At 42.6% G+C, this 21,667-nt stretch overlaps 1 protein-coding gene across 1 annotated transcript in view; it reads right to left on the reverse strand.

The window, feature by feature from the left end:
- The window catches only part of MKLN1 (muskelin 1), a 379,029-nt gene extending 357,824 nt beyond the window's left edge, over positions 1–21,205 (reverse strand). The window contains exon 1 of the mRNA XM_040471936.1: positions 21,086–21,205. The gene's annotated coding sequence lies outside the window, so the exon portion shown is untranslated. The remainder of the gene's footprint in view (positions 1–21,085) is intronic.
- Between the last annotated feature and the right edge of the window lie 462 nt (positions 21,206–21,667).

Below are 21,667 nucleotides of genomic sequence, written 5' to 3' on the forward strand. Positions count from 1 at the left end.
AGGAGACTCAGAGCCCAGTGAGGGAGCCAGAGGAGTAAACAACTGTAGTTCAGTGTGGTAGGTGTGGTGATGGAATGACAGATGAGAATGGTCTGGGGAGCACAGAGAAGGAATCGGTCTGTGTGTGAGAGGATGAGGAAGGCTTCTGACAGAAGGTTCTCCTAGATCTCAGCATGTCAGGAAGAAGGGATTGGGGTATTCCAGGTAGAAGGCACAGAATGCACAAAAGTAAAGACCTACATGAGCACTCTATGCATCTGGCAAACGATGGGGAACAAGGTAGGACAGGAAGTTCCTCAGATATTCTGTGGTGAGTTCTATGTCACAATCCAAGCCCTGGACTTCACCATAGACAATTCTGTAAAGGAAAATATATGGCCCCTAGGGTTGTTTGTTCTTAGTCATATAAGTAAAACCACATTCTACATGGGATCTATACCAAAGTGCCTTTTAAGACACTGAGTAACGTCACGACATCAAAGCTCGGGTCTGGTCTACCCAAAGTCTGTAGTCTCCATACTTCCTTACGATTATACTCCAGGGGGTGGCAGGTAAGAGCAGCCTACTTCTTCCTCAAATATCAGTGGTCACATAGCCCATTCCATTAGTATTTCAGTATAAGAAATTTCTATAGAAATATTCCCAAATACAGCATTTTCTAATGTACTGTGTTGGAGGGGTCAGGTTTTTCCTGTTCATCTCTTCCCAATCATTCAGATGTGGTACTGCCCAGCATCCAAAGGAGTGAGAACCAACTTTACAGGCTTCTTACAGCAAACCCACACACTAGCAAGAGGCATTTGGAAAGAGTCTGAATATACACCTAGGGTCTGCAAGGACAGCTCTTCCCTGAAGCCTCTGAGGAGTCCTGCATGAAGGTCCTTATGAACTGGGTCAGCAGTAGATAAAATGTGATCACTACAGAACTCACACAGAACCTTCCCTAAAATAACCCTACTGCTCGGTTAGTCCTACTCTGAATTCCCTTGTCACTTAAGAAAAGCTTTGCATCATGAAATCGCATCCTTGTTTCTATTTGGAAACTTTTCAGAGACTCTAAGTTCAAAATAACTCCTCTATTTTGGTTCCCGACCAATTATGGAATCCTCTCTAAGACATCATTTCTTCATTCATCCAACACGTCACCCATTCAACAAACATCTACTTCCTCGTTTCTGGCTATCTCTTGAAGCCAGTTCAATCAGCCTTCTGTTCCCCATTACTCCACTGAAAACACACACGTGAAGGTCACAATGACCTCTATGTTGTCCAATTTAAGGGTCAATTGTCCGTCCTCACCTTACTTTCCTCTCAGCAACTTCTTGGCACTGATGATCACTCCCTTGTTGAAACATTTTCTTTACTTGGCTTCATACCCACACTGGCTTTCCTCCTACCTCATTGTGTATTCCTTCTCATTCTCTTTCGCTGGGTCCTTCCTCATTTCTGAATGCTGGAAGCCCCCTTGGGCTTGGTTCTCTACAATTACCCAGCCAGTCCATTGCTTTATTTTATTTTATTTTATTTTATTTTATTTTATTTTAGATTTTATTTTTAAGTGATCTCCACACCCAACGTGGGGCTCTAACTCACAACCCCGAGATCAGGAGTCTCATGCTTCACTGAGTCAGCCAGGCACCCTTGTTTTAAATACCATATCGTGGGGCGCCTGGGTGGCTCAGTCAGTTGAGTGCCTGACTCTTGATTTCGGCTCAGGTTATAATCTCACGGTTTGTGGGATCGAGCCCGAAGTCAGGCTCTGCGCTGCATGGGATTCTCTCTCTCTCTCTCTCTCTCTCTCTCTCTGTCCCTCTGCCCTTCTCCTGCTGACTCTCTCTGTTGCTCTCTCAAAATAAATAAATTTTAAAAACTTAAAAAAGAAATAAATATCATGTCTTGTGCCCTGATGTCTGACTTGCAAGTTAAAAAGTGTTTTGTTTGTTTGTTTCTTTGTTTTTTCTAGAGATGCTAAAGTTTGGGTTAGGCACTGAAGGAGGAGATGAGTTGGTCCTGTCCAGGGGAGAGGAGAGGTATTTTCCCTATGGGAATAGGATGAAAAGGGGTACAAAGTTGTGAAAAGGCAAACTGTGTTCAGAGAAAAGAGGGAAGTCTGGTGTGAGTTGAAAGTGTCTGTCATAAGGTAGGTTGTAGCCATATCAACAAGAACCTTGATTTACAGGTAAGGAATTTGGACTTTATGCTGAAGACAATAAATAATTATCAGAGGTTCTTAAATAGGGTAGAGATGTGATCATTCATGTTAAAAAATAAATAAGACTTTAGCTGGCAAGATGAAGGCCACACTAGAAGAAGGGGAGACTGGAGCCTGGAAAGCCAATTAGAAGGCCCCTGTAATAGTCTAAGAAAGGGATTAAGGTCTGAATCACCATAGCAGCAGTGGAATGAAAAGTAGTGACAAATCCAAGGGAGATTTAGAAGTAGCGTTGAGGACATGGTTATTGATTACATAGGAGTTTGGGAGCAGGGGAGAGAGACCAAGGTTGAAGTGTAATGACAGTAACTAAGCTAAAAGGGGGAAGGAGAGCAAGCGTGGTGGGGGTCATGAGTAGCATATTAGATTTACGGTAACGGTGGGTTACCAGTGGCGAAATGCAAAGGTCTGCAGATCAGGAAAGAGGTTTAGACTGAGTGTGTAGGTTCAGAAAGCAGTGCCCAAGACCTCAGAATGGATGGGATATCCTGGGGTGGGGGTGGGGGGGGGTGCATGGGGAAAAGAATGCCAAAGGAAAGTATGCAGACAGTTGTCAGGGGAGGAGGGGGCTGAGGAGGAACAGAAAGGGAGCTTGTGTATGGGATGGAGGAGGTCCACAAGCAACGGGGGGGCGGAGAGCCCTTCCGAGAGGAAATAACCAAGAGTTCTCCCTGGGGTAGGATGACTGATACCATTATATTTGGTGATTAGATCTCACGAGCACATATTCTAGAGAATTAGAAGTCAGGCTGGAATGGATAGAGTGAAGACTCCTCTTTGAAGTTGGCTGGGAGGGAAGCAGGTAATGGCTGGGAAAAGGGTGGAGTTGGGCAACGTATAGGGATTTCTTTTTACGGGATGGTCGTCTTTATTACAAAAGGTTGCCAGCCGGCTTCCACCCACATATTACTACCCCACAAGGCAAACTTGTTGAGTTTTTGAGCAACTGAGCATTCCATAGAGTTCAGTACATATATGGAGTGCCTGCTGTGTCTAAAGCACTGCACTTGGCATTTTAGTGCCTAAAAACATATGCAAGATATGGTCATGTTTTAATTTTTATTAACTGGCCCAAATCTGCCTCCTTCCAGCCACAGCTCCCTTCTGGAGCCACACACAATATAAGAAGTATCTCTTCCTCTCATCGAGGGTGGTTTTCAGCTACCTTCTGGGTATTCTCATTGAACTTTTGTGAAATAATCCAGTCTTTACGTATGCATACTTGCATAGGTGTATGTATGTATTTTGTTACCAGCTAGCAGCTCTCCTCTAGACATCCATTGCTGTCTGTCCTTTTTAAAATGTGGCTCCCAGCGGGGCACCTGAGTGGCTCAGTCGGTTAAGCGTCCGACTTCGGCTCAGGTGACGATCTCACGGTTTGTGAGTTCGAGCCCCGCGTTGGGCTCTGTGCTGACAGCTCGGAGCCTGGAGCCTGCTTCCGATTCTGTGTCTCCTCTCTCTGCCCCTCCCCCACCTCTGCTCTGTCTCTCTCTGTCTATCAAAAATAAATAAATGTAATAAAAAAGCCTTAAAATGTGGCTCCCAGAATGAATCTCAATTTCTCTTATCTGGTATAAGCAGTGTACAAACCAGCTGGAACATTCTTGCACCTTCCCAGGACATGGGTTTTCTGTTAATGCCATCTGAGACTGTATCAGGATTCTGATAGTACCAATACTTATTCATAGTACTTCACAATCAACCCACATCCTGAGATCTTTTGCACCTGAAATGTTAATAAAATAGGTCTCATAATTCTTGTATTTATACAGTTGACTTTTTAAAGCCAATTGCAGAAGTTTGTTTCCCACTAAATACTATATTTTTCCATTTCGTGTGTTTATATATATATGTATTCGTGTGTTTATATATATATGTATATATATATGTATCTCTCTCTCTCTCTCTCTCTCTATATATATATGTTAACGTTTCTTTATTTTTGAGAGAGAGATAGACAGACAGTGCGAGTGGGAGAGGGGCAGAGAGATGGAAACACAGAATCCAAAGCAGGCTCCAGGCTCAGAGCTGTCAGCACAGAGCCCGACGTGGGACTCGAGCTCATAAACAGTGAGATCATGACCTGAGCCAAAGTTGGACGCTTAACTGACTGAGCCACTCAGGCGCCCCTTACGCTTTGTTTTTATTAGCCAGTAATAAAAAGAGCGAGGGCTTAGGAGTCAGGCGGGTGTAAATTTGAATTCTGGTTTTGTTAGGTAGCTCAGTGACCTTGGTCATGTCACACTCGCTCTGGCTCAACTTATCAGTGAAAATAGGGATAATCATAACTACATTGCAAAGTGGTTCTTTGCAAGAAGAGGCTTACAAGAGGCAGTACAGTACCTAATATATCACGAGGGCTCCATAAACGTTGGTTTTCTCACCTTCTTTCCCTTCCATTTTCTCAGCTTTGTGTTCTTAGCAGAACTATGCCTTTTAAGTTGTAACTCAAGACTAAGAAATCTTCCTTTTATTTTGTTTAATTATTTATTTTTTGGTTTGTTTTTCTTATTTGTTTGGTTGTTTTTAAGTAGGCTTCATGCCCAGCACAAAGTCCAATGTGGGGCTTGAACTCATGACCCTGAGATCAAGACATGAGCTGAGATCAAAAGTCAAATGTTCAACTAACTGGATGGGGGAGCCATCCAGCTACCCCATAGTTATCTTATTTTTTTTAATTAAATCTTCCTCTTAAAAGAAAAAAGTAAGTTGAGCAGAACAGGGAGGAGCCCAGGACCAAAAGAATACTTTAGTCTAACAGTGGGGCATGAGGGCGCTGAGACCAGACTTTCTGTGACCGAATCCCAGCTCCACTACTGACTTGTTGTCTAATCAGAAGCATATTCATGAACCATCCTGAGCTTTGTTTTCCTCATCTGTAAAATGGGGATGATGTTAGTGCTTGTGTTTCTGGGTGTTGGGGAAGATCAACTGAGATGGTAGATGGAAAGTACTTTTGCACAGAACTTGCACATGCTAAGTGGTAGAGTTCTCATTACCCACTTAGAAACCTCCAGGTAAATAATGTATTTAAACTCTTAAGTGAAATGACTGTGTTAAATGGTTTGCATATGTTAGTTTCTTATACACAATGCCGAATTGCTGAACCAATTTGAACCAACAGAATGCTTGAACCAATTTTCATGCCCAATATTGTATGATGGTGCTTATTTCCCTGTATCTTTAGCCACTCAACGTACCATTTTAAAGTTCTCGACAATTTGCTAGTCGTAAAGACATCTGGTTTTACCTTGATCAGTGTCTCTCTAATTATTAGTGAGATTGGACTGCTTTCCTTTTATTTATTTATTTATTTTTTATTAAAAAAAATTTTTTTTTCAATGTTTATTTATTTTTGGGACAGAGAGAGACAGAGCATGAATGGGGGAGGGTCAGAGAGAGAGGGAGACACAGAATCGGAAACAGGCTCCAGGCTCTGAGCCATCAGCCCAGAGCCCGACGCGGGGCTCGAACTCACGGACCGCGAGATCGTGACCTGGCTGAAGTCGGACGCTTAACCGACTGTGCCACCCAGGCGCCCCTCCTTTTATTTTTTTTTAAGTTTATTTATTTTGAGAGAGAGAGAGTACACGTGTGCATGTGCGTGAGTGGGGTGAGGGGCAGAGAGAGGGAGACAGAGAATCCCAAGCAGGCTCCTAGCTGTCAGCACAGAGCCTGATGTGGGGCTTGATCTCACAAACTTTGAGACCATGACCTGAGCTGAAATCAAGAGTCAGATGCTTAACCCACTGAGCCACCCAGGTGCCCCTGGACTGTTTTCATTTTAATTGACCAACTGAATTTTTTTTTTTTTTTGCCTTTTCATGTTCTTTACCCATTTTTTTTCAAGAGGTAGTCTTCTTATAAGTTTGCAAGAGCACTTTATATATTAAGGATACTACTCTTTGTCATGTATATATTTATATATATGTAATATATATATTTTATATATATTTATATATATATTTATATATATTTATATATATTTTATATATATGTTTATATATATTTTTTATATGTTTATATATATATTATATATATATGTTTATATATATATTTATATATATATTTGTCATATATAATTGCAAAGTTCTAGAATCTCTCATTTATCTGTTAATTTTGTTTGTGGTACTGTTGTATCTACATAAATTTAAGTGTTGTAAGTAGTCAAATCTATAAATATCTTTCTTTTATAAACTATAAGCCTTTACTTCTTTGCCCATGAAGGCCTTTAACATGTTAAGACCAAGATGTGCTAATACCACATCTTTTCAACACTATTAACTTCTTTTATATGGCCATTTTTCACATTTAACGTTTTAACCCATCTGAAATGCATTCCATTCCTTCTTAGTCATGTTTATTCATTCTTTTGAATAAAAAAAATGCTTTGGTTTCAAGAAACAGCAAATTTAACTCAAATTGGCTTAAACAAAAAAAAATATTTATTGGCTTAAACAAAAAAAAATATTTATTGGCTCCTGTAAGTGAAAAATTCAAAGGCTTCAGGGTCATGATTCCCATGTGGTTTACACAATGTGAAGAGTACCTGAACACTCCCTTTCATTTATGTGCTTTAATCCCTGGTGATAGCTCCATTCTCAACAGACCCTCCCCTTGAGGCTCCAAGATGGTGGACAAGAACTCCCAGAGTTAAAATCTCGTGCATCCAACTCCTGAAGAAAATTATCTTCGTTCTGGCATTTCCAGCACGAATCCTGACCTTCTCTTTCAGTGGACCGACTTAGGTCACATACCCATACCTGAAGTAGTCACTGTGGCCAAGAAAATGAAATTCATTGATTGGCTTAGTCTGGAACACATGCTCTACCTCCCCGAGATAAAGGGAGAGTCAGCTTTCCCAGGGCTACACGGATGTCCCAAAGGAAGCAGCAGCTGGGAAAGGGGAATGCATTTGAGAAGGAAAGTAAGGTAAGGACTATATTTTTGAATATCAAGATTATTGTTTTTAATAGGCAATGAGAAATTCTTGGGGCACCTGGGTGGCTTAGTCGGATAATGCCACCGACTCTTGGTTTTGGCTCAGGTCATGGTCTCACGGTTTGTGGGTTCGAGCCCTGCATCGGGCTCTGCGAGGACAGTGCAGAGCCTGCTTGGGATTCTTTCTCTCTCTCTCTCTACCTACCCCTCTCTCTCTGTCTTCCCCTGCTTGTGCTCTCTCTCAAAATAAATTAATTAAAAATTTTAAAAAGAGAAAATGAGAAATTCTCTGCCATTTAAAAACTCATTTGTTGGGGCGCCTGGGTGGCTCAGTCGTTTAAGCGTCTGACTTCAGCTCAGGTCACGATCTCGTGGTCTGTGAGTTCGAGCCCCCCGTCGGGCTCTGGGCTGATGGCTCAGAGCCTGGAGCCTGCTTCCGATTCTGTGTCTCCCTCTCTCTCTGCCCCTCCCCCGTTCATGCTCTGTCTCTCTCTGTCTCAAAAATAAATAAACATTAAAAAAAATAAAAAAAAACCTCATTTGTTTCATCACTATTAATATGGTAGACACTAAGAATTAAAAATCATGAAAAAACATGGTCCCTTCCTCAAGTGCTAAACTCTTTATATTCAAGCTGCATAGGGACCATCTGGGTACATCACACTTTGTAAAGGTCTAATCATGTATGGTTGGAACAATTTCCTTCATGGCCAAATGATCTATAGGTTCTATGAAATTCTTCTTTAATATGGATTCCATAGACCGGGTGGAAATAGACCACATCCTCCACTCTCCCCTGTATTTATTCTGGTAAAACCATTGTTTTATGGTCATTTTGTTCTCTGGTTATTCATTTGCACTATTCTTTGCCTTTTTTTTTTTTTTAACTCAGGGTTTTATTGATATCACTTTGCAATGTCTTTTCCTAGTTTGAGACCCCAGATCTATATCTTGATCTAAACATTTTCTATGTTGGACCCTGGAGCACCGAGGCTCTACGCTGATCACAGCAGTGATTCAGAATGTAAGACACAGCAGTGCCCACAACTATGAGCCAGGCACAGTTCAAAATGTCCTGCCCAAGACAAGCCGTCCTCCATCCCACCCCATGGATGGGATTCGTGCTCTTATAAGAAAAGACACAAAAGAGATGATCTCTCTCTTTCTATGTGTGTACAGATACACAAGAAGATGGTTATCTGCAAACTAGGGAATGCCTCTTATCAGACACCAGAGCTGCTGGTGCCTTGATCTTGGACTTCTTACTTCCAGAACTGTGAGAAATAAATGTTTTTTTGTTTAAGTCACCCAGGCTATGGTATTTATTATGGCAGCTCGAGCTAAGACGTCATCCCTTCCCCCTCTGTGACATGCCTATAAATTGACTAAGCCTCTGTGGGCCAGCAATAGCTCTTTTTACTCCTTCTTAGATGTTTTGACCATGGTTTTCCTCTCTTGTCTCAGTCCCGTCTCTAATATTTTCGACACTTCTATTCTACATTAGTGCTTATCAGCCCTCCTCTGCTCCCCTCCATAGGGTGAAACACTTTTGAATGGGGCCTCTAAACTGCTTTCTGATCTCTCCTACCTTTGGCGGCCACCGGCAGCATCGCCCCTGCCAGGACACAAAGTGGACCCTTCATCTGCTGAGCGTGATTGATCCCAGCAGAGCTACGTGAACAAACCGCCATTTTAGAAATTCTATTCTCGGGCACCTGGGTGGCTCGGTGGGTTAAGTTGGTATCAGTTCAGGTATCAGCTCTTGGTATCAGTTCAGGTCATGATCTTGCGGTTCTGAGATCAAGCCCCACGTCAAGCTCCATGCTGAATGCCGAGTGCAGAGACTGCTTGGGATTCTCTCTCTCCCTCTTTCTGCCCCTACCCTGTGTGCATGCATGCCCTCTGTCTCTCTCTCTCTCTCTCTCTCTCTCTCTCTCAAATAAATAAATAACCATTAAAAAAAAAAAAAAAGAAATTTGAAGACCAATTTATTGGCTGATGTACCACCATTTAATTACTGTTTTTAGGACCCTCCTCCAAAACACTACCACATTAAACACATATACTGAAGATAAATTCTGCTGCTTCAAATATAAAAGATGTGAGAGGAGAAAGTTTGTACCTTATAATCTAGGAAATGCTGTAGTTGAATGACTGTGTTTTTCAAATATCAGTATTAGATGGTGTTCCGCATTCAACAGCACTATCCTGTCTTCATTATTATTCTTATTATAAACATAAGCAAAAAACAGGGGCGCCTGGGTGGCTCAGTCGGTTGAGCGTCCGACTTCAGCCAGGTCACGATCTCGCGGTCCGTGAGTTCGAGCCCCGCGTCAGGCTCTGGGCTGATGGCTCGGAGCCTGGAGCCTGCTTCCAATTCTGTGTCTCCCTGTCTCTCTGCCCCTCCCCCGTTCATGCTCTGTCTCTCTCTGTCCCAAAAATAAATAAACGTTAAAAAAAAAATTTTTTTTTTTTAATAAACATAAGCAAAAAACAAACAAAAACCCATTAACTGTCTTCAGTACTATTTCCAGATCCTAGTTGTCTCTGGACATTAGCTCTCTTGCATTCTCTTCACAGACCTGAGCCCTTCCTTAGAACAAGGCCCTACTCCTGCTTTCTGTACGTGTCCTTTAAACATATGAGCTTATCGGAACACTTCTGGAGCAGCCACATTGATCGTATTTATTTGTCACTTATTTTTTAAATAAATTGTATTTACTTTGAGAGCGAGAGAGGGAGAGTGCAAATGGGGGAGGGGCAGAGACAGAGGGAGAGAGAGGATACCGAACAGGCTCAGTGCTGCCAGCGTTGAGCCCGATGTGGGGCTCTGTCCCACCAACTGTGAGGTCACGCATGACCTGAGCCGAAATCAAGAGTCCGGCACTTAACAGACTCAGCCCACGTTTATCTTTCTCACATGCTCCCTTTCCTTCATTGAAATCACCTGTTGTATAAAAATTTAAATTTCTTTTTAAAAAATTTTTAATGTTTGTTTTTGAGAGAGAGAGAGAGAGCGTGCGCAAGAGCAAGCATGAGTGGGGGAGGGGCAGAGAGCGAGGGAGACACAGAATCCGAAGCAGGCTCCAGGCTCTGAGCTGTCAGCAGAGAGCCTGACACGGGGCTCGAACTCATGAATCGTGAGATCATGACCTGAAGTCAGACACTTAACCAACTGAACCACCCAGACGCCCCGAAATTTAAATTGCAAGTCATTTTACTCCTCTTTCACCTTCTTTCCTAGTTCCTGGCCAGACCGAGCCTTGTGCCTATCTTTTCTCTTAACTTGCTCAAGTCTTCTTTGTGTCAGGTTAGCAAGTGCAGAATTGCCTTCGCTGGCTATTACAAGTTCAAGGATGCTGTGGTCACTTATTTTAAGTTGCATGTCACTTCTATTTCACCAACGCATTCTTCTTAGGTGGTGAGAATTAAGCATAGAATAGTACCTCTTCTAAGTAATTTAGATTTAAGTCATGCCAACTTTATTTGATACTCTTTTCACCAGAATGAGCTTGTCAGTGGATGTTGAAGTCCTTCATTACCCCTGTATCATGCCCCTCTGCCAATAAGTGTGTCATTTGTATTGGGAAAGCATTATTAATGTTGCCATAACAGGATCGCAAGGCTTGACAACGCACGGCCAGTGGAGAGAGAGTATAAGCCAAGACTGGGGTGGGGAGTACTCCCCGGGGCATGGGCTGCGAATACAGAAGCTGGCTTGGATTAGGGCAGCTAGGCTCCTCAAGCCTGGTGTCTCTTACCAAGGTAAAGTTCAAGAAGCTATTAATACTAGGCAGTCCAGCATGAAGGGCAAGGCCAATGTGTACCATAGTTTAAGGAGAACACAAGCAGGGGTGTGGGCATCTCTAGGGAAGAGATACCCTAATAATGTCAGTGTCGTGGTAAAGAAGGGCAGGATTCAGGAAGGGGTCCCAAATCTACAGGAAGACCGGGATGCAAGGCAAAATGACCAGAGACTGAAGGTGTGGAGGTCAAGGTGGAAGCTCCCAAATGGATAAACGCAGGAATGGAAGGCAGGATAGGAGCAATCTACAGCTGTGTCTGACTGAGGCTCACAGCTGACCAGACTGGAAGAAAGCACGATGCTGGGGCTGATATGGGTGACACGCTTTGTCCCCAGTCAGAATGGTGTTTAAGTATCGGGAGATCAGGGAGCTAGACCCCCCTCTAAGGTGGAGCTCCTTAGACAATCCAGCACTGGTCACCAGGAAAGGCAAAGACAACCGGCCAGGTGCTTTACTGTATGCTCCAGTGACAATGTCACTTCTGCTTTTATTTTCACCCAAATCTTCTCTACCAGGCATTAACCCTCAGGCTTGTGGGTTTCTATTTGTGTTCAGAAGTTTTTACCTCACAAGGTTACTCTGCTTTGCCTCCGATTGTGTGCTTCTTTCGAGCAAATTGTATAGCTTCATGTTGGTGGAATACAACTACAGCTACTATTTACTGATTATTTACCACCTACCAGGTACCACACTAGCTGATTTACATACACGAGTTTATTTAATCCCCACGACATCCTTGAAAGGTAGGTATTACTATATCTCTCTTAAAAAAGAGGAAACTGAGGCTTATATGGTTTATGTAATCAGCCCAAGGTCACACATCTGGGACACAAAGGGGCTTGGATTTAAACTTAGTTTTGTCTAACGACGTGTCTATGTGTTGCTAAAGTGGCTACATTTGTCCCATGATACATCCAAACAATTCTCATTGACACCTATTAGCTACTAGATTTTTCGTCTTCCTAAGTATCTACCCATCTACCTGATCCATCTATCTTCTTTTATCTCAAATTCCGTAACGCTCCGTACTGCACTATCTAAGAAGCAGATCATTAATAAGTACTTACTGAATGAATTAATGCAGTTTAAAAACATGAGTAGAACTACCATGTCCTCTCTTGTTTGGGTATTCAGAGTCAAGTAGCAAGACTTCATCAGTTTGCTTTACCAAAATACCACATCCGTACACATTTGTTCATTACAAGGAAGAGGAGGGGCAAAGTCTTAAATCAATACTGAACTAGGGAGACATATGTTATTCCCAAAGAAATCAGACGTGGGCAAATGTGTTTGTATGTTCAAATAAATTTGAGACGTTAAAATAAAGGGGTATACAAAAAACGGATTATCGTCTTCAGAAGTCTGAATCTGAAAATCTTGCTTGTGACATGATTTTCATATTTCTCCAAATCCAAGGTTGCCAGACTACTGTCCCTAAGCCAAATCCAGCACACCCCTTGTTTTTGTGTAGCCTGTGAGCTACGAATGGTTTTCCCGGTTTTAAGTAGCTGAGAAAGACTTTTTAAAAAGATGATATTTTGTAACACGTGACAATTATACGAAATGCAAACCTCAGGGTCCACAAATAAAGTTTAATTGGAATACAGCCATCCTCGTTCACTTACGTATTGTCTGTGACTGGTTTCACACTACAGTGGCAGACTTGAGTAGTTGGGACAGAGACTGTATGGCCCACAAAGCCTAAAAGATTTCCCATCTGGCCCTTTACAGAAAAAGTTTGCTAACCCTTGGTCTAACTGAATAATACAGGATGTCATAACATTTTAAATATTGTTTGAACTACACCTATTATTTCAGTTTCTAACTCAAGGACACTAGACTGAAAGGTGATGACATCTCTTTTGCTATGTAGAAGGTTTCCATGTTCTCAGGATAAGGTCAATCTCCTTTGGTAGCCCTACAGCCTCTCTTGACAACGGTAGCACCTTTCTGTAGGAATGGTAACAGACCGAGAAGCTGGTGGTTTCTCTAAGAGGTGATATATCTCTTCCTGCTAAAAGTCATCTTTCTCTTTGATGGAAAACTGGGGCTGGGTATCCTTGTGAGTGGTTACAGTGTGTTACAGAACTGTAGTGGCACCGAAATGGATTCTCCAGACTCCATCAACTGATTCAAGGTGGTATGATGGGGTCAGATAGACGAGGAAAAGCAAATTGCTCTTTTTGTCATCACCCAGGACCTAAATAAAGACAAAAATGACTCAGAATGACCAGACACAGGTGAATATTACTTATCAGAATGTTTTTAGGAGGCACTTAACATCACAACAACATGGCACTCTGAGAGCTCAATCGATGTGATGGCTCAAGAGCAAAACCAAGGGAAGAGAACTTCCTTATTTTTTCTGAGATCAAGTTTGGTTTGCAGTAATGTTTAAGGGAATATGTCTTATTTATTTAATTTTTGAGACCCAAGGATACATTCTATTATCTTTCCGTATCTCTGCCTTTTTCTCTCTCTTCCTGTAACCTTGTCTCTCTCTTTTTTCAATGTAACAAAAGTTTATTGGTCATTTATTATGTGTGAGGCACAGGACAAGGATTTATGAGAGAAACAAGGGAGAGTGATCTTTCTGGACCTTTTGGCAGCATTTAATATGAGTTGATCCCCCTTAACATATTATTCTCTTAGTTTCTTTGGTCCCATAGTCTCCTGGTTTTATTTTTCTGGTTTCTGATTTTCAATCTCTATTGCCATCTCTTTCTTTGTGTCCAATCTTTAAATGACCAGAATTTAGTCCTGGGTCTATTTTTTTTAATTCTATCTACCACCCTTAGTCAGTCTTCTCCCCAATTTATAAATCCAACCCTAGCAGCTCTTCTGAGCTTTGGACCCATATCACAAGTCTGCAGTAGACATCTGTACTCACACAGAACTTTAGTCTTCCCCTATAATTTTGTTACCACCCCAAGATTCTTGTGTTTCCTTTCTATCTTGGAAAATGACACCTCTGCTCATGCACCAGATCTTGGAAAGACACTACCTCCCTCCCCACAACCCCCCCCATTTCCTTTCAATCATCAAATTCTTTAAAATAACTCTCGACTCTGGTCATTTTTCTTCCTGTGAATGTTGCCACTATAGTCTGAGAAACCATCATGTCTCACATGAATCTGAAATAATATATCCCCAGCTGGTCTCTCCACATCTGCTCTTGTCCTGCTGTATTTTATCTTCTCACAGATAATGGCTTTCAGGCAAAAAAAAAAAAAAATACATACATCATATATATACATATATATATGATCTTTTGACATCAGTCTACCTAGAACTACCTCACAATTTTTAACAGCTACCTACCACTCACTTATATACTGTACCATGATTTACTTAACCACTTTTCTCTCTTATTTATTTATCTATTTATTTATTTGAGGGAGAGAGAGAGAGAGAGAGAGAGCAGGGGAAGGGGGTAAGGGGCAGAGGAAGAGGAAGAGCATGGAACCCGACATGGGGCTCAATCCCATGACCCTGAGATCATGATATGAGCTGAAATCAAGAGTTGGATGTTCGACCAACTGAGCCACCCAGGAGCCCCTCCTTAACCGCTTCTCTGTCGATGGACATGTAAGCAATTTCCAGTCTTTAACTATGGTAATTAATGCTCCAGTGAAGATCCTACAAGAGATATCCTTCAAGGTATGTGTGAGTACAAGGTATGTATGTGGACAAATACAGAAAAGTGGAATATCTAGGTCAAAGGCTTTGTACATTTAAGAATTTGATAAATACTGCCAGGTGGCTCTCCACAGACAGGGTACTAACTTTTATTCCTACTGACCGTGTAAATGAGTGCCTGCTTCCAATCCTGGCCAAGTATACTATTAAACATTTTGATTTGTGTCAGCCTGATATGTAAAAAATACACCTCACTGCAGTTATAATTTGCATATCTCTTGTTAAGGGAGAACATTCCTTGATTTGTCATCCTTTTACCCAGTTTTCCAACATCCAAAGATATTTTCTTATTGATTGATAGGAGTGCTTTGAGTTCTTCTTAAATAATCTGATTTCTACGTTCTTTCAGGTATCCTAGTGTTTTTTAAAAGCCACACTTCAGCCAATTTTTTTTTTAATAATAAGTAATTGGTGGAGTATAAGGTCCATTATGGGGAGCGCATATGAAGAGCTCACATGTAGAGGTCATGAATTGATTTGCAGAAGCCCTGACTTCCTGAAAATAGCTGGACAAGACAGTCTTACATGCATACCTGTTTTACTTCATTTAATTTTACTAACAGCCCTGTGAGGCACGTGTTATAATAAACCACAAAGTGAAGTTCAGAGACTGTGAATGTCCAGGATCACACAGCTAGAAAGTTGTCGACTTCTGGAATCTTAAAAGCATAGTAATCCATCATCACTGGTGGATCATTCCTCAACCACACGAGGCTCGGATCCTTGATGCCTTTAATTTCTAATAATTATTGATCCTCTCTTTCTCTTTCTATAAACATCCTATGAACATTTCTGAGTGCCTATGAAATGCCAGGAATCTCCACGGGCATTACATTTCAAAGGGGTTATCAGCTATAAGCAAAAACAAAGAAACAAACAAATAAACAAAAACCCCAATAGTGATAAAGTTTTGCCCCTACGAAATAAATACAAAGGATGATTGGGAAGGTGGACAGAGAAGGATACTTTCATCAAGGTGGTCAGGCAGGGCCTCTTTGAGGAGGTGATATTTAAACAGATTGGGACGACCAAAAGAGTGTTCTAGGAAAAGGAGTAGAAAAAAGGTCATCGCGATTGAAGTCAGGAGGGAGTGGTGGGAGAGGAGATTGAAGAGGGAGTCTGGGATGCTGCCTAAGGCTTTGCAGGCCAGCAAAGGAGTCTGGACTAGATTCCAAGTGCAATCAGAAGACATGGAAGGATTCTAAGACGAGAAGTGATATGACATGATTTATGTCACTTTAGCTGTGAGGAACAGGGATAAGAGTAGAAGCAGGAAAACCAATTAGAATGCTATTATACGAGACCGGAAGATGACTTTGACAGGTGGTGACAGTGGAGGTAGAATGAGACTGATTTTGGAAATGTTTTGGAGGTAGAGTTGACCCACATTCTTCATGGACTGGATACGAGAACTGAGGAAAAGAGAAGAACCACAAGTAGCTACGTGTTTTTTTGGCTTGAGGAACGGGTGCACGGTGATGACATTTAGTTTGGAGGAGAAGGCTGCAAGAATGAAGAATTGAGTATCACTGTATTATTTCCTTATTTCTTTATGCAGCCTCTACCTCACAGACCACAATTTCACTCTTTTTTTAAATTTTAAATTAATTTTTAAAATTTACATCCAAGTTAGTTAGCATATGATGCAACAATGATTTCGGGAGTGGATTCCTTAGTGCCCCTCACCCATTTAGCCCATCCCCCCTCTCACAGCCCCTCCCGTAACCCTCTGTTTGTTCTCCATATTTAAGAGTCTCTTCTGTTTTGTCCCCCTCCCTGTTTTTATATTATTTTTGCTTCCCTTCCTTTATGTTCATCTGTTTTGTACCATGATTTCACTCTTTTCCCAATACCTTTATTTTCCTTCTCTACTTGCCCTGGCCTCTTTCTTATCCCAAACAGCCACTTCTACCTATTTCCTCTACCCCCATCCTCTCCTCAATCCCATGCAATCTGTTGCTATCCCCCCTCTATCCCAATAAATTCCTTCTTGCCAAACACAATGACCTCCTTGTTCTGAAATCCAAGTCCTCATTTTTCTTGACCTTTCTCTAGCGTTTAATACTGTTGACATTTCCTCCCTTGGCTCCTCTGAAATGATTTGTTTCTGGTCCTTCTAACCTTTATGGATGTTCTTCCCCTGTATCTTTGTTTCCTTACTTTTTCTTTGCCTCACCTTTGAAATGCTGGCATTTTCTTAGGGTTCCAGAGTAGGTCCTCTTTTCCTCTTACTCTGTACCTTTTCTTTTGGGGGTTTTATCTACTTCCATGAGCTATCACTTATTCTGATGTCCCCAGTGTAGCTCTCTCTCCTGGGTTCTAGACTCTCCTGTTCAATTACATAATAGAATTATGTTCTAGACTCTCCTGGTCAATTACATAATAGCTTCACTTTGATATCTTGTGGACATTTCAAACGCAACATGTTTAAAATCAAACTACTTACCTTCCCTCCTCCACTTAGTGTTTGTTCTTCCTGAAGTCTCCACCTTAGCAAATGGTATCATGATCCTCCCATTTACCTAAGCCATAAATCTCCTATTCCTTGATCTTGCAAATATAATCAATAATAAAATTCAGTTGGTTCTATGTCTTTGATAGTCCTCGAATCCTTCCCTTCTCTCCATTTCCATTCTTGCCCCCTATATTTTGATGTTTCTCATTTCTTTCCTGTAATACTAAAACAACCGCCTAAGTAGTCTCTCTGCTCACAGTGTTAATCACACTAATAAATTCCCCAAACTGGAGAATTTCTAAAGTGGACAATCTTGATCCCCTCAGCGTGCTCCTTGATCTCCTCAATGTCTCTCCATGGGCCTTGGGATAAGTTGAAACCTCTTAGGAAGAAATAAAAGACTTTTCCCATTACAAGACCTTGCTGATCTTTCTGGGTATGTCCTTTAGAACCTCTGCCAAGCATTCATACAATGCATTTACTGAGAATCTACTATTTGCTGGGCACTGCCTTTCACCTTCAACTCTCTGTGCACAACTTTAAAAAAAATTTTTTTTAATGTTTATTTATTTTTGAGAGAGAGAGAGTGAGAGAGACAGAGTGTGAGTAAGGGAGCGGCAGAGAGAGAGGGAGACACAGAATTGGAAGCAGGCTCCAGGCTCTGAGCTGTCAGCACAGAGCTCCACGCAGGGCTCGAACTCACAAACCAGGAGATCATGACCTGATCTGAAGTCATTGCCTAACCGACTGAGTCACCCAGGCACCCCAACAACTTTTACCAGGACTCTACACAGAGTACGTTCTCTGCCTGGAAAACATTTCTCTTTAACTTGCCCACTTGCCTGGATACTTCTGTTTATCCTTCCAAACTCGCTTCCAAACTCATCTTCTCTGGTAAGTTCTGTCAGGGTTAGGTACCCCTCTAATAAGCTCCCTGTTGATGTTATCTCACTGTTGTGTGATCAACCGTGTCCTCATCTGTCTCCTTGTTACACTATAAGTCCTTTATTTATTTATTTATTTTTAAAAATTTTTTTTTTCAACGTTTTTTAAAATTTATTTTTGGGACAGAGAGAGACAGAGCATGAACGGGGGAGGGGCAGAGAGAGAGGGAGACACAGAATCGGAAACAGGCTCCAGGCTCCGAGCCATCAGCCCAGAGCCTGACGTGGGGCTCGAACCCATGGACCGCGAGATCGTGACCTGGCCGAAGTCGGACACTTAACCGACTGTGCCACCCAGGCGCCCCTATAAGTCCTTTAGAACAGGCTGTGCTCTTCATCTTTGTATTCCCAGTGCTTAACACAGTACCTGGCACACAGCAGGCACGCAATCATGAATGAATTAAAGCGGCAGAGCTAGGTTTCAGAGTCAGGTCTTTTCTCTGTGGCACAAATCTCACCCTTCTTCTTGCTACATCTTCAATCTGAAAAATTTGAAAACCTGGGATAGGTGTATTTTCTCCTATCATTAATTAAAATATAGACAAATAGATTATTAGCGCCATGAGGATTCAGTTGACTATTTATTTCTTGTTTAGCTCTTCCTCATCACTCCACGGTTTTGTTCATCAAAGTACTTGGGTTAACTAAATCCAAAATGACCAAAAGGTCTTTCCATACACTTTTATATCCTTTCTACCTCTTATCCTGTTGCTTCTACAACACCATCAAGGAAGAAGAGAGTAAGTACATCGGGAGTAAGGTTGGTTTTAGTTTGGTTGTCTGGTAACTGACACTAAAAAATAATGTATCGACAGCAAATCACATCCCATTGTCCCTTCCCTCAAGGTCTCTATGGATGGGCGTTCAAGTTCCAGTGTTAAAATTTAACATTGCAAAATCCATCTAAAATTAAAATTTTTATGTAGTGACTTCAATATAATCACAGAACTTTGCAAACGGAAGGAAACTTAGACATCTTTAGTCTAGCACTTTCATTAAGCTTCTGTGAGGAAACCAATGCTAGGAGACCTAGAATGGCTTGCCCAAGGTCAGCCAGTCTAAAGGAGGGGTAGGGGCAAATTTCCTGACTTCCAGTTGCCTGATATTTCCTCTAAGCACCCTTTTATTTTCCATCTAAACAAATCATCCACACCAGAACCCACCTATTCACATAGTGTGTATTTTTATGATATCGCCTTTGTAGTATTCTTGTCATAAAAAGGAAGGACCTTAAAAAAGAATTCCCCCGTCTTGTCCAGGGGGAATTGGTAAAAGAGACAATTAGTACAGAAAGTAACGGGTTCCTATTTTGCAGGGTAGCCCTGTAATCACACTCTGTTCTCTGAGCGCCCCAATGCTAACCCAACCTTATTTGTGCTCCCAGGGCCCGGATTCCATTCAATTTCATGCCTTATTTAGTCTAAATGATCTCCCCAGCTTCCATGTGTATTTTTTGAGCTTCATTTTAGAAATATCATACTTAAATCTACTCTCTACTTGAGTCTGTTTTAGTTCTAATGCCGAGGAATGAGGATTCTGGGTAAAGGAAATAAAGGTGATAGATTTTTGTAAGCCTTTCATCTCAAGAATGGTTTTCTCAAATGGCAACTGGCAGTCTAATTTATTCCTCAAATGATGACGTTTTCCATGGGAATTAGAATTTAATTGGGATAATTTGTTTTCACAGACAGCAGAGATTTCTTTCCAAGAGTTTTCAGTTTGATAATGTTTTACCAGCGAGTGCACGGAGACCAAATATAAACCAGTTCTGAGAAACAGGAAGTGAACCTGACTGGTCTAGTCTGCATGTCCCTGGCAGTGACGCAAATACAGAAATCAAATTAGGAAAACAAGATATGTGGGTGTGAGGCAATCGATAATAATTCAGGATGCTACAACGCAAGGAAGAACGCCTTTAACCGAATGCCACTCATTTTAATAACACCCTGAGAAGTTTGATTTCCACTGAACATGCTAGGGGTTCGGAGCAGAATGAGCTTGGGTTCCCTAGCAACAGCATGTGCTTTTGAGACCGTCATTAGCCTTTCAGTTAATCCCGCCAACCCCTTACTTCTAAATGTATGACTGACATTAAAAAAAAAAAAAAAAAGAAAGAAAAGAAAGAAAGCAATGGTATTTCAGAAAGTGCTTTGAAATTTCCAGGAGCAAAATGGAAAGGAATTGAAAAAAAAAAAAAAAAAAAAAGTTGTCCTGAGAATTGTATCAGGTAAAAGATGTTCGTCGGTGCCCAGCCTTTCCCCACATTCACTGTTCTCAGTCCTGTTTCTGAATCTCCTGTTGGAGGGGAAACGGTTGAGAGTTTAGGGCAGTCCCCTCATGCAACATCAGTCCCAGTCTGAAAGTGGGGTGAGTAGTGGGGTGGCAGTTTGTGTGGGGCGGAGGCTGGGGGTGGGTAAGTGGGATGGGAGGGAATAAAACACAGAGGTTTCTTTCCCCATTTTATGCAGATTACATTATCCTGGTCGAAGGAGCTTGGGGAAGGAGGGTGGTGAGGGGGAATGAAGCTATTTTTCCTATTGATTGTTTAATTGCACCAGAGGCTGTTTGTCCGAGGCCCCTGGCCAAGAGCATTATTTTGGTGGCTAAAGTGAGGCCGGGCAGGTTTCCATCCCCTTCCTTAGTTTTAAGCAAGACAACCCTTAGAGCGCAGCCGGGCTATAGGAAATATGGTGTATGCTGACTTCTGCTACTCAGATGTACCCTAAAGCGCCAAGCCTGATGGGACGGTGGTTTTCAAACCCTGAATCATTGCTCTAGCTCTGTCCTGGGTTCGGGATGCACAACTCCTCTTTGTAGCCTGGGTCAACTGCGGGGCGTTATTAGAATGGTAATTATTGCTGCGTTTGGCTGGTCATCCTTATTATGGCCTGGGTCCTTTTCGACTGGACACTGGGCTCCTTCAGTTTGGCCGGGTGACTCCTAGTTCTCCCCGCCTCCCCACCTAACCCCCCCACCCCCTCCCTGCGCGCTCCCTTCCCAAGGCGACCACCTGCGCCGCCCCACTTACCATCTGCCCCGCGGGGAGGGCCCCTCGGGGTAGCGGTGCCCTCCCTGCTCCCGGGCGGCTCTGGGGGAGCTCGATGTTTGCCTCCAGCCCTCCGCTACCGGAGAGATCAGGTTCCTCCCCTCCTCCCCCTCCGGCTCCGGCCGCCGCCGCCGCCGCCTCCTTCTTGCATGACACAGCAGAACCGCAGCTGCTGCAGCGAGTCCCAACCATCCGCCCAGGAAGCGCCGCAACCGGGACTCGGGAGGGGCAGAGGGGGGCGAGGCTGGGGCCACCGCCGAGGGGGATTCTTGCCCCCACTTTGCACCACACACTTGTTTCCCAACCCAGGGGCATGGGAACAAAATCAGGCTAAAGCCGACAAGGCCGAGCCGTTGAGGAGTGCTGGGGTTTGGCGTCAGAAGGGATGGGACCAGCGAGAAGGGTGCGAAGGAGACCCCAGTAGGGGCAGGACATTGCAGGGAAGGAAGAGGCCGAGAAGTCAAGGGCCAGGCTGTGAAGGAGAATAAAGGAGGTCAAAGAGAGGTAAGGAGGGAGAGTTGTTGAGAAGGGAGACTGAGCTGGGGTGGGGGGGGGAGTGGTGGA

Source organism: Herpailurus yagouaroundi, unplaced genomic scaffold (genome assembly GCF_014898765.1).
Source record: "Herpailurus yagouaroundi ecotype Mexico unplaced genomic scaffold, PumYag 100, whole genome shotgun sequence".
Classification (NCBI taxonomy): domain Eukaryota; kingdom Metazoa; phylum Chordata; class Mammalia; order Carnivora; family Felidae; genus Herpailurus; species Herpailurus yagouaroundi.